The sequence below is a fragment of the Mastomys coucha genome, unplaced genomic scaffold (assembly GCF_008632895.1).
Source record: "Mastomys coucha isolate ucsf_1 unplaced genomic scaffold, UCSF_Mcou_1 pScaffold16, whole genome shotgun sequence".
NCBI lineage: Eukaryota > Metazoa > Chordata > Mammalia > Rodentia > Muridae > Mastomys > Mastomys coucha.
The window spans coordinates 6,680,659-6,694,449 of NW_022196898.1; the positions used below are offsets into that span (position 1 = coordinate 6,680,659).

A 13,791-nucleotide genomic window follows, 5' to 3' on the forward strand; every position below is an offset into this window, starting at 1 on the left:
AGCTAAGAAAAAAAAAATACACTTATATTATTGTACTTCAGAAATTAGAAATAATTTTTAGGTCCTCAGCTCATTTACTCTTTTCTCTGACTTTTCTCAAATGTTCAAGGTTCTACTTCTACTTTTACAATCAATGAAGGGGCAGGCACTAACAACAACAAAAAACTGAAATCCAACCCTATGTATTTCAACCCAAACTGTACTCATGAGTTAATACACCTTCATCATGGCTATCTCCTCAAAACCTGATCTATTTTATAAGTTGGCAGTTAGCAAGTGCTTACTATGTACCGTGCCTATAATCAGTATATGGCTCAGCAAGGATCTCTTCAGTTATTACTTCCTCTAATCAAAACTTGAAATGTTCAATCTGCCACCCACCTCTTACTGATGAGCATCCTTTCATTCATTTTGAGAAGAAAAGCCTTCTGCTCCAACGGTAAAGGGTGAGGCTCTATGATAGTTGTGATCTATGACTCAGGAAGATAGGTTTGTCTTTCCAAGTTCCCAAATATAAGGCCTACCAATGTAATTAGCTGCAGACCAAGAGTGGAAAGAGAGAAAACACAAGTTTCTGAAAGCTGTCCTCCGATTTTCATGTGCTCATTGGAATGCTCACGTGCACACACACACACATAAACACACACACACATTTTAAAATGTACTCTTAAAAAGAGTGATCCATCTTCAAAAATTGTGTTATATAAAAATAAGTTCAAATGTGTATAGGCCATGCTTCTAGAAGCTTGTAAAATAAACTTACTTTTTTAATAAATGCTTTTTTCCTTGTTTAACTTTAAAATATAGACTTTTGAATGTAAGTACACTATCAGTTTCTAACTCACACAGTGAATTGCAGGGCTTTTAGTTCAGAAGAATGATGAGTTGAATATTCAATAAGGAATTGAAATCACTATGTGTAACAAGTTATGAGAAATTGACTGCTGTTACCCTTATAGTGTTTTAGGCAACAAGAAAAAAATAATTAATCTGAAAAGGTTCCTGGGCTTTCTTCCCTCTGTGCCTACTCAGGAGAACCATGGCTTTCTTGTTCAGTCTTCACCTCCCCCACCCTTTGGGAATACCTTGTCACTCTAATTATTTTAGGCTTTGTGAGACAGAGAGACAAAGGAATACTATGAATACAAAGGTTAGGGCTGGTATGGGTTATATGGAGACGTTCCAAAATAATATAATCAGAAACATCTATGTGAAGAAGAAAAATGAAGAAAAATAATTTTAAAGAAAGATTACTATGGTCCATATATCTACTACACATAATATTTACAAGACAAAAGAACCAGCATCTATAGAAATTAATTTTTCTTACTGACAGCCCATTTCTGTCTCTTTTAGAACACTGAATAGATCATGAGACTCAGCACACACAAATATAGACACAATATCTCATCTGTACTGCTAACAGACACTGGTTGGGATCACAACCTCTGTCTGACTCACTGGAGACATTATGATAAGGAAAATAAGGCAGACACGTCCTTCCTCTTAATATGCGATAGTCAAATCCACTTCGAGAAAGTAGAATGCAGCTGCCAGGGAATTGGGGGGCATAAATGTGCTAATTTTTATCTATTCACTTTAATCTTCTCAGGATTATGGCATACTCAAAATTATAGTCATTATTTTTTCCACTGTATCATACCTCTATTTTATACATCATTTATCCAGTATTTATTGAATGCTTGTTAAGTAAAAGAGTATGTAATTATTCTGAAAGAATATAACAAAATATACCTTTCAACAACCAATGCAAAAAGAGGAGGAGGAAAGAGTGGAAAGGAAAACCATGCATCCCCTGTGAGAATTAATTTATCTGTCAACTCGACTGAGCCATGGGATGCTCAGACTGTGTCTGCAAGCATGCTTCCAGATGAGACTAACATAAGAACCAAAAGACTGAACAAAGAAAATTATTCTCCCCAACATAGGTAACTAGTAGGTGAGCTAAAAGCCTAAATTTAACAAAAAGTCTGGCCCTCTCACTAGTTGACTGTCAAGTATTTGAGCTAGGTTATGGGGTCCTACAAGCACCTCTTCTCTGGTCTTTGTGTAGAACTAACACGGTCAGTTTAGCTGGTTATCAAGCCTTTAGATTTAAACAAGTACATCATCAGCTGTTATAATTTCAAGTTCACCAAATATGTAGTTAGGACTTCATCTCTGTAACTGTATGAACTGAATTTTTTTTCTGAAAATCTCTCTTAGTTAACATGCTTAAAATCTTCTACTGGCTTGAGTCTGTTCATCAGAGATAGCCTACAAAAATACAGCTCCTGAATAATGTAGTAAACTGGGCCCTAAAAAATATGCCACCTCCTGTGAGCAAGATCAAAAAAACTAATGTCTTAACTCTGCCACTAGAACACTAGTTTGATTACTCAGTTAAATTAATGATCATTTTTAGTATTTTGATCAAATTTGATGTTAAAAAGCTTGCTTCTACTTGAAAGTTATCAACCACAGCCACAAATAAACTAAAGCAAAGGGAACTATAATCATTGAGACAAAGGAAGAGAATGCTGGACTGGGTAAAGTCTGTGAAAGACAGTATACTAATGAACGTTCTCATCTACTCAAGTGACAGACTAGTCAGACTATTCGCCACACCTGGAGACATCAGGGCTCCGTACCCATCTTCAATTTTCAGACAACTTTCTTGTAAACATAAACCACGCTTATATAAACCTAGATGTCACTAGCATCCTTCTACTTGTAAAAGTCAACACAGACAGGCTAAAGCAAATGGCCACTAAATATATCAAAATAATCGACAAGTACGACAAAGAAAATATTCATTCCCAAGTAGAACATGACCAAAACAAGCCAACTTACTGCATTACAACAAAGATGAAAAAATACTCAGGAACAAAAAAAAGAGGGGTCATCAGACACTACAGAATGTCAGGTTTTGTATTAAGTACGCAAAATAGCAAGGTGAGAAAGATAATATTTTGATCCTCATGGAAGGGATTCTAATTCTCTAGGGAGTTCAACTGGTAAACAAATAATTACAATGTGCAGGTGTTGCATCTGAAGTATAAACAAAACATAAAAGGCCGACTGGGAGGAACAGGTTTTAAGGGGATACTGAAGAAGATTTTGCTTAAATAGCTAATAATTTATAGGTGAGTCTTAAAATCACAAGCAGGAATTTTTTAAGGCAAAAATAAAAGAATATGAGAGCTGAACAATAGTGATAATTTCACAGGTCATATGCAACAGAGTAAACTCTTCAAAATAGGAGCTATTCTTACATTAATTCATGTTGCTTAAAAAATAATCAACAATTCTAGAACTATGAAAAAACTATTTCCTGGTAACAGATCTCATTCTCTGTAAACACAGAAAAATTTATTTTACTTGGAAAAACAAAGATGTTTTTGATGCCTTATATCTCAAGTGAAGATAGATGATTCAATTGAGATACAAAAAAAAATCCAACAGATGCTGCTATAGCAATATCGTCACCACTATTAAAGAAATTATATATTTTAAGCAGCAGCAAACTTAGAAATGGAAGATCTAGTTTTGAAGCTCAGCCCTGAAGCTAAGTAGCTCTGTGACCTTAGACAATCCCCTCCCCTTAACCTCAGCCAGACTGTGTGTGTCCATAAATCGCCACTACTACAGGAGCTGCAAGAGTCCATTAAGAATAAGAGTGTGAAATAAGCCCAAGTTATAAATGCCAGTTCCTCCCCCAAATTTGAAAAGCTCAGCATTACAATAGAAATGCTTATACATCAACTCTAAGCACAAATTATTTCCCTAAACAAAGGAAAGACCTTGTTAGAAGGAGCCACATCTAAACATTTATAGTCCCATTAAAATTTTGTATCAGTGATTGTTGTGGTATATTAGCAAACTGAGAGAGAAATAATAATAATTAGAAGTTACATTATGTGTTTCATTCAAGTAAGTATGGTGGTTAAATGCATATTCAAGCACAAGTATGTGATAGATCTTAAACTACCTCTAATAGTCAACAACAATGGCACCAAGCCTACTTTTTTTCTGTATTAATCTGTACCATTAATTCTGGTTCCAAATACTATTCAAATGATCCAGTTTGCCTAGTAAAAAGGTAAAAAAAAAAATAAAGACACTTTTATACTGTATAACACATAATTTTCAAACTCAAAATATCTTACAATATAGTTTTTACTAAGTAAAATTCTGTATGTAAATCCATCCAATAATCCTGCATGCATTTTTATTTCTCTTCAGCTTGTCTTGAGTCACCATGCAATATTATCTCCTTATACAATGGTGCTTTGAGGGTAATCTCTAGGTAGCATATTTTATTTAATAATGAGGAAGAACCTTTATTTTAAAATCTAAGGATTTAAGTCTAGAAAAGCTATTTCGTTTCTAACTAATCTTGTCTACTCCTTCCCATTTTCATAGTCTTACTTTCTGAACTTACAGAACTATCCTTTCTGTAAAGGATAGTATCAACAAAAGAAACAGTATTCCACAGATTAGATGATACACTTGGATTTCACAATTGCACTGTAAAATGTCAGTCAAGATATTCACTGAAATTATTTTCTAAAACTGCATGATCATAAAATGACATTTAATCCTGTAACTTGCCCTTTAGGCTTGTTAGCCAAGTCATCTTCTAACTCCCAGAGGGAGGTATTGTCTGCCTGGGATTATCATCCATGCTTACTGTGTCTCCAAGTAAGTCACATAACGTGAGGAGGGAACAGATGCAGCAGGTTCCAGAGTGAAAAAACGTGCTACTTCGTGCCTATTCTGTTCCCATGTTTCTACGCTCCTCAAAGTAGAATATTAGAAAAGAAGCGAGAGAAAGAGGAAAGGAGGCAAAGGAGGAAGGGGAGGCAGAGGGGAAAGTACCATGGGCAGCAACAGACATGATTACAGGATTCAGGACAACGTGAGCAGTGGGTACCTGAGACCTCTCTGCTAGGTTCCCAGACTCAGGTATTTTGAATCAGTTTTAGCTGTTACTCTTTTTTCAGACTAAGAATATGGACAACAACAAGCAGTAAAATACAATTCTCTATGTCCTAAACTTTTTGCATGTAATAACTTCATTTTATATGCACAACAGTCTAATCAGGCAGATAACCACTTTAGAAAAACATAACATAAAAAAGAGGAACAGAAAATTTATGACTGTAAACTGTATAATAATTATAACATGGCTATAAGATATTTAAGTTTTGTACTACTACTGAACCACTAGATTGCTGTTAATTATTTTATAGCATTCAACTAGATTTACACTCTAACCTGCCCAAGGGTAAACTTCTTAAGCCAAAGAAGCCTTGGGCTGAGGATTTAGTTCAATTGGTGCACTGTTTGCTTAGAATGGGTAAGACCCTTGTTTCGGTTCCCAGCACCATATAAACAGGGTGTGGTGAAGTGCATCTGTAACCCAACACAGAAAGGTGCAGGCAGGTGGGTTAGAAGTTCAAGGTTATAGAGCAAGCTCTAGGCCAGCTTATATCAAAAATACTTAAACAAAAAACTAAGAATTAAACACAGGAATCTCAATTTCTTAATAAATATTGCTAAAAGGATTTATAACATTTTCATGCTCAACAACAGTACACAATTGTTTCTATTTGATTCCCAAACAAACGATAATTATTTCGTTCTTGCTACTACCTCATGTTCTTGTTTAGTTGAATTGAATGCTGATAGCAATTAACAATGTTTATTTGTCCTTTTTGAAACATACCAAGACCTATGACAAATCCATACTTCTATTGTTTGTCCTGTAATACTTAATGCCCTAAAGGATTTTTTTCAATTTATAATTTTGAGCATTAAGATTCTTTTGACATGAAATCGTTAGAAACAGGACTCAAAAAAGTACAAGCAAAATAGGAAAGAGTTTAATTCGGTGAAACATCCATCTGAACTTATAACCAACTGAGCGAAAGCGTTCCACAGATGCCCCCTGCAGTCCACCTCTTGGTTCAAGTACCTTTGGGCTCCCTCCAGTATGAAGCAGATTTCACCTTTTACTGTGGCTGACTGCCAGTCACCTCCACATTTACACTGTAACATTTTAACAGCTCCAATGAAACTTTCTGCATCTGAAGAGAAGTTATCAAACTGTTTAAAAAGTACTGCTGCATTTTGTAAACAGTATCTGTTGCTGAAGAATCATTTGCCAGTTTTTATGGACTCCAAAGTACAAAATGAGAAAATATGATTCCTAAAGTGAGTATCAGGAAATCTTAAACTGTTAACAGCAAAAAAAGACCAGATGCTGAGCAGCCAAAACCTGAAAATATGTGTAACACTCAGGTCATATTATTCACATATAGACAGACAGGCCAAACTTTTTTTTTTCAGAACTTTTTTGATACCAATATTTTTACTGTTTTACCTGAAACAGATAATGTACTGCTCACCACCTTTTTACCATTAAGTGGAAAATAAATTTTTAAAAAGACAATGCCAAGTTACTGCACTCAGTCTAATTTTAATATTATAAGCATTATTCTTGGTCCACTCAAAGCATACATCCTTCTTAGTCATAACTTCATAAGCTAACAATATGTAGCTACATAGGAAATTAAAAACTCAAACATTCTCCCATATAATATGTAGTAGTTTAAACATACATATACACACATACACACATACACGAACACACACATGCACCCCCTACACAAATACTCACAAAAATCTGATTGTTGTCACTTAACCAGACTGTAAATTGGTCCCTAATTCTAGAGGTATCCATGATCATAAGAGTCATAATTCCACGTCTTGGAAAATGGAATTCTTTAGCCAACTAATTTTGGAAGCTTCTATTCATTTTCTCAGAAAACCTCACTTTTCCATTTTCTTCCCTAAAAGATTTTCCATCTAGCCGGTCTACTGCTTAAGCAGCCCACTTCTTTGAGATGTCTCAGAGGCTTAGAATGAGAACTGCCTAAGGAAAACTCTGGACATTTAAAACTATCCTGAATGATGAAAGAACTGCAAAAGGTATCACCACATCCAACTTCAGGATACACTACAGAGTTACAGTAATAAAAATGCATAGTACGGTACAAAATCAGACACATTGATCAATGGAACAGAACTGAAGACCCAGACATAAATCCACATACCAATGGACACGATTTTTATAAAGAGGCCAGAAATATACACTGGAAAAAAGAACATCTTCAACAAATGATTCACATCAAACTGTACAGCTGCATGTAGAATAGTGCAAATAGATCCATATTTATCATGCTGCACAAAACACAACTCCAAATAGATCAAAGAGCTTATCATAAAGCCAGATACACTGGACCTGAGAGAAGAGAAAGTAGGGAATAGCCTTGAAGTATTTGGCGCAGAAAAAGACTTTCTAAAGAGAATGTCATTAGCACAGGCACTAAGATTAACAATTAATAAATGGGACTTCATGAAACTGAAATGTTTCTGCATTGCGAAAAGACATCATCATTCAGACAAAGCAGCAGCCTACAGAGTGGGAGATTTTTACCAACTCCACATCCAATAGAGGGCTAATATTCAAAATATATAAAGAACTTGAAAACAAATACCAAGAAAACAAATAACCCAATTTAAAAATGGGTACAGGTCTAAACAAAATTCTCAATAGGGAAACTCAAATGGCTGGGAAACACTATGTTCAACATTCTTAGCCATCAGGGAAATGCAAATCAAAACTACTTTGAGATTTCATCTTACACCTGTCAGAATGGCTAAGATCAATAAAACAAGTGACAGTTCACGCTGTCAAGGAATAAAGGGAACACTTATCTATTTCTGGTAGGAGTGCAAACTCATACAGCTACTGTGGAAATCAGTATGGTGACTTCTTGGGAAAATGGGAATCAATCTACCTAAAGGTTCAGCTATATCATTCTTGTACATATAGCCAAAGAACACTTCATCCCACCAAAGACACTTGTCCAATGATGTTCACTGCTGATCCAATTAACCAGAATTTGGAAACAACCTAAGTGTCCATCAACAGAAGAATGAAAAAAAGAAAATATAGTACACTTGTACAATATATTGTATAAGATAGAGAATAAGGAACTAGGGTGAATAGATAGATCTCTATAGAAAATGGAAATATAGATAAGTTATATAAATGGATAGAGGGCTAGAATGAGAGGATGAAGTGGGGAGGGAGAAGGACAAGAGAGGGAATGCGGGATGAGACAGTTAAAATTAAGGGACACTTGAAGAGTAATATAGAAACTAAATACAGTAGAAGCTTCATATACACATTATATACAATATAACTGATATTGCCAAATTATGGGCAAGATATCTTGTCACCAAATGAAACTTCCAGTATAGGGACTGGGTAATATCTAATTGAGCTGTTGGTCAAAGAGGTCCAACAGAAATCCTTAAAAAACGCTGTTACCAAGACTATAGGTTGCTTTCCAAAAACTGACACCAAGGCTCCATTGCTGAAGACAACACCTATACAGTCACTGAACAGAAATGCAGCAGGTGCCTACACATGGTTTTAAACGATTGTTTCCATTTTCACCTTATGTGCTAGTGTCTTTGGTACAGGAAGGTACTCTGCATGCTATCAAAAGAGAAACATAAACACCAACCCAGCCACAAACCCTTAGATTCACAAACCTGAAAAATATGCTGGAGCAATCAATGGTGGCTCTCACCAACCAATATCTGATTTGACTACGGGCCGCTCCACGAGATGGAACTCATACTCACCACTGCTTGGGTGACCTAGAACCTGAGACGTGATAACCCAGAGACCTAGGAGAAAACCAAATACTAACGTTCAAGAAAGAAAGAAAGGAGGGAGGGAGGGAAGGAGGGAGGAAGACAGACAGACAGAAAGTGGGAGTGCGAGGGGGAGAGAGGGAGGGAGAAGGAGGGAGAGAAGGAAGGAAGGAAGGAAGGAAGGAAGGAAGGAAGGAGCGATCGAGCACGCACGCAGGCTCCTAGTGACATTCTGCTATACTCATAGATCAGAGGCTTGCTCAGCCATCATCAGAGAAGCTTCCTCCTGAAGCAGATGAGAACAGATACAGAGACCCACAGACAGACATAATGCACAGAGTAAGAGACCTTGGAACACTCAGCCCTAAAAGAAATATCTCAATTAAATCCTTCCTCTTGAGGTTCAGGGAACCCTGAAGAGAGAAGAAAGAGTGAGAATCAGAAGGGATAGAGGACACCTAGGAAGCAAGGCCCTCCAAGTCAACATGATTAAGGCACATACAAACTCTCATGAGACTGAGGCAGCATGCACAAGGCCTGCATGGATCTACAGCAGGTTCTGAGTATATATTATGGCTTCCAGTTTGGTGGTGTTCTGTTTTGTGTTCTGTTTTGTGTTTTGTTTTGTTTTGTTTTGTTGGATTCCCGACTATAGGAATGAGTAGGCCTCTGTTTCTTGCACCTTCTCTTGGGATTATCTTCTACTGTTTGTTTTGTCCAATTCTAGTGTGTTAGTTTTATCTTTTATTATTATTCCTTAGAAGTCTGTTTTCTAATGAGAGATAGAAAGGGAGTAGATCCAGAAGGGAGGGGAGATGGGGAGGAACTGGGGGAAATTGAGGGAGGAGAAAGCATAATCAGGATATATTATGTGAGAAAACAATCTGTTTTCAATAAAAGGAAAAAAGTATAATCATTAGAATATAGCCCATTCAGCTTCTGTATTGTATCTAAATTAAAAGAATTAAAGAAAGAATATTTTCTTTAATTGCTCTTTCCTGAATGAATGGCCAATTATCTCTGCTCCATCAGTCATCCTGGACTGATTTCTACTGTTTCATCAGATACAATTTCAGCTACTACTATGACATTAAAGCTTGCTTTTATGTGCGGATGTGTTCTAACAGAAACATGAATAATAAAGAGCTGACTAGCAAAAAACAAAAGAAAGAAAGAAAGAAAGAAGGAAAGAAAGAAAGAAAGAAAGAAAGAAAGAAAGAAAGAAAGAAAGAAAGAAAGGAAGGAAGGAAGGAAGGAAGGAAGAGGGAAGCAGGCTGGGAGGGAGGGAAGGAAGGAAGGATGAAAGGATAGATGGATAGACGGACAGACAGATGGACAGAGGTTTTTTGATCAGGTTGAGAATTTTCTGGAAGTATAGTTTCCTTAAAACCTTACTGAATTTTTGGTTATGTACTTCAGTCAAGAGATTGAATTATTAGTAACCAAAACAACAGGTCTTGCTGAGATAGAGGATACTTATTGAAGTCAGCTTTTAAATTTTAGTTTTACAGAAATAGGCCTCGCCTTAACCCTCATCTTAGTATCTTCCCTGCCGCACAATAACCAAACGCTAAGGCTGAGGGACACAGCTACTCTTCCACTCTGGTTGCATCCTCATTTAAAGTTCTTTAAAGTGGATTCACTGTGACTTTTGTCTGGAAGCTAGAAATACACTACATGAGGTACTTGGATGAAACGTTCTTTTCAATTTAGCATAAGGTAAAAATAATGGCTTTTTAACCTACAATGTTCTTGATATTTTCATGCTCTTCCCTATCCTGGGTGGCAGCTACTGCAGAAGAGATCTCTCTTTCTTGAAAAGACATTTTCTTTTCTTCCAGCACAAAGTTTAGACCCAAAGCAAGTTGTTCTAGCATAAGACACTGTAAGGTATCCCAAGGAATCAAAAAAGACTCCACCATCCCTCAATTCCAGTCTAAATAGTTGCATAGGCAAAGTAACTTGGTGACACCGTAAACAGCTACTTTATAATCATTAAAGGAAAGTTGCAAAGGAAGGCAGTGCCTTCATTGCCTCACACTCCACCTCATTTTGAAAACTCTGTTATCTTACAAGGTCTCATTTCAAATACTAACTCTGTGCTAGCAGCAGAATTCTTTTCATTCCCAAGTGACAAAACCCCAACTTCAACTAATTCAAAACTAGTAACAATGGTCATATATTTTAAAAGAATATTAAAAAATGTTCCAGTTACATTCTGTTGCTGCTAAACACCAAGAGCAAAACCAACTTAGGGGAGGAAAGGTTTATTCCATTTTACAGATTAGAGTTCATCCTTGACGAAAGTCAGAGCAGGAACTCAAGCAGAATCTTGAATCAAAGACCATGAAGGAATTGTTTGTTTGTTTGTTTGATAGATTTTGAATGTGTGCATGCATGTGTTTCTAGACAGGATTTCACTGTGTGGTCCTGGATGTCCTGGAATTTATTCTGTAGACCAGACTGGCCTTGAACTCAGAGATCCGTATGTCTCTGCCTCCTGAGTGCTGGGATTAAAGGCATACACCACCACTATCCATCGACCATGAGGGAATCTTTCTTACTGGCTTGCTTTCAAAGCCCATGCTTAGCTAGCCCAAGACATTCTATCCAAGGAATGATGTCACCAACCATTGATGGGGCCCTCTTACATCAGTTAACAATCCCTCAGAGCTATGTTTACAAGTCAATCAGTTCTACATAATTCCTCTATCAAGGCTTTCCTTTCATGATAACTCTAGGCTGGGTCAAGCTGATAACTAAAAACAAGAGACAACCATGACAGATACAGAGGCACTGATACCCAATCAAGAAGACATTTAGCTCTCTTGGATTCACATTTAGTCAAACCTGAAAGCAGGCAATACAGTCATATACTAAAGATTCTGTTCAGTATCTTGACCATGATGGTCCAGTAAGTCCTGATACCAACTATGTGACTCCCCTAGAGTGATGTTCAACCTCAACTAATCATGGGTGTTAGGCAACCCTTCCTAATATCTACCTACCTCAACAAGATGACTGAGAAGGGGGGGTGAATGTGAGTGAATGGTCCATTAAAGAAAAACTGCGGTTCCATTAAAAAAAATGCATAAGTGAAGATAAGTTCTTAATACTTCTTTTCAAATTATTCTTCAATAACTATTTTCTTTTTTAATAACAGAAAATACAATTCATATGAAAGTATTTTACCACATTCTTAACTGTGCCTGCCATGTCAGTTAAAAAATTATGGAAGTCCTAAGGAGGCAGAGGCAGGACAATCCCTCTGAACTATACGATAGCCTGGTCTACATAATGAATTCTGTGAGACCCTGTTAAAAAAAAAATTCCTTAGATTTAAAAACAACATTTATGGATGTAATAATGCCTAATAGCTAACATATACATATTCAATATACTTGTAGTTTTAGGAATAAGCAAAATATATATCTATATGTATATATATATATACACACACATATATACATATGTATGTATATATGTGTGTGTGTATATATATATATTTGGGTTATAATCTAGATTACACTAGGTTTTTTTGTTTGTTTTGCATTTTACAACAAGGTCATTTAGACTATATGGGACACTAACTCAGGATGTAGCTTTCAGAGTTGGTCCTAATTACTACTGTCTTCTAATAGTGGCCTGCATATTCAAAATGCATTTAACTACTAAAGGGCAAGAAACACTAAAGATAAATATGCAAAAGATTATGTTCAGCTGTTATGAAGTTCAGAGCTAGAAAGTGCAACACAAATAGTTGTAATACAGAGAGTGACTGGTATGTGGTACAAAAGAGTAGGCCAGCAATGCAGAGAGTATATGAAGTATAGGTTATAGGTGAAAAAGCTACAATGGATACACAATATTCTAAATGAACAAGAAGTACACACTAACCAATGTGATACCACTACCCTGGGAAACAAAATGGGGCTGGCTGTGAAATCTACTATCTAGCAAGAATAGGGAAAGGACCTTGTGACATTTTCAACCCATGCCCTAATGGGTACCAAAAAACATGTGTAAACTAAGTACTTACTTAAAATTACAAAAGGTGGTCACAGAAAGCTACATAATATTTGTTGCTTTAGTGTCATTAAATGACTATTTTTAGTGTTATTGTATGATTCATACATTCTTAAGTTCCTTAAGATACTGAAACTTACACTATGCATATATTTAGCTTTCCATACTAAATAGCAATAATAAATATATAAGCTACTTTAGATAAGCTCATATGTCAATATATTAACATCCAAGAACTCCTTTTAATATAAATATTGTTTTCTTACAATTAAATACTTTCATGAATCTACCTAAGATATAATTGTGATTTTTTCTTGTCATTTGTTTTTGAGATTATAATTTAATTTCAATGTTCCTCCCTCCCCTTTTCTCCCTCCAAACCATCCCATATATCTCTTTTTTTTCTACCATTCAAATTCATGGCTTCTTTTTTTAGTAACAATTGTATATTTTTAATAAATTCAATTTATGTATATTTGGTTTATGAAATTGTACCAGTAAAAATAAATTATTCTGATTATCAACTTGTAAACAAATAAGAGTCTCAAGGAAGGATTATGATCACTGTTTAGTACAAAAAATAACACAATTCACCCTTCTCACAAAACTCCGTGATACACATACCACAAAAAAAGGTAATAGTTTAAATGATCTCATATATTTAGTTGTATCTTTTAATATACTAAATAACTATATCACTTATATTTTCTAAAAAATTAGAGAAATATTCTCATAACTAAAGACAAAAATGATGCATCTTATAGTAATTTTATCTAAATGCTCATGACAAAAATTGAATTCAATAATTCATGAAACAAATCTGCAAGGCTATAGTTGAATTCTACGATTACAATTAAAAATTATACTACCTAAAACAGATTTAAAAGCACTATTGTACTCATTTCATTAAGTATTAATTCTCCATTTATCTTTTATAGGAATTTGTTAAGAAACTTCCATGTAAGCCAGGCAGTGGTGGCACACGCCTTTAATCCCAGCACTTGGGAGGCAGAGGCAGGTGGATTTCTG

At 35.7% G+C, this 13,791-nt stretch overlaps 1 protein-coding gene across 5 annotated transcripts in view; it reads right to left on the reverse strand.

The window, feature by feature from the left end:
* Nucleotides 1–13,791, reverse strand: part of Nbea (neurobeachin) — a 551,294-nt gene that overhangs the window by 533,653 nt on the left and 3,850 nt on the right. The window lies entirely within an intron of this gene.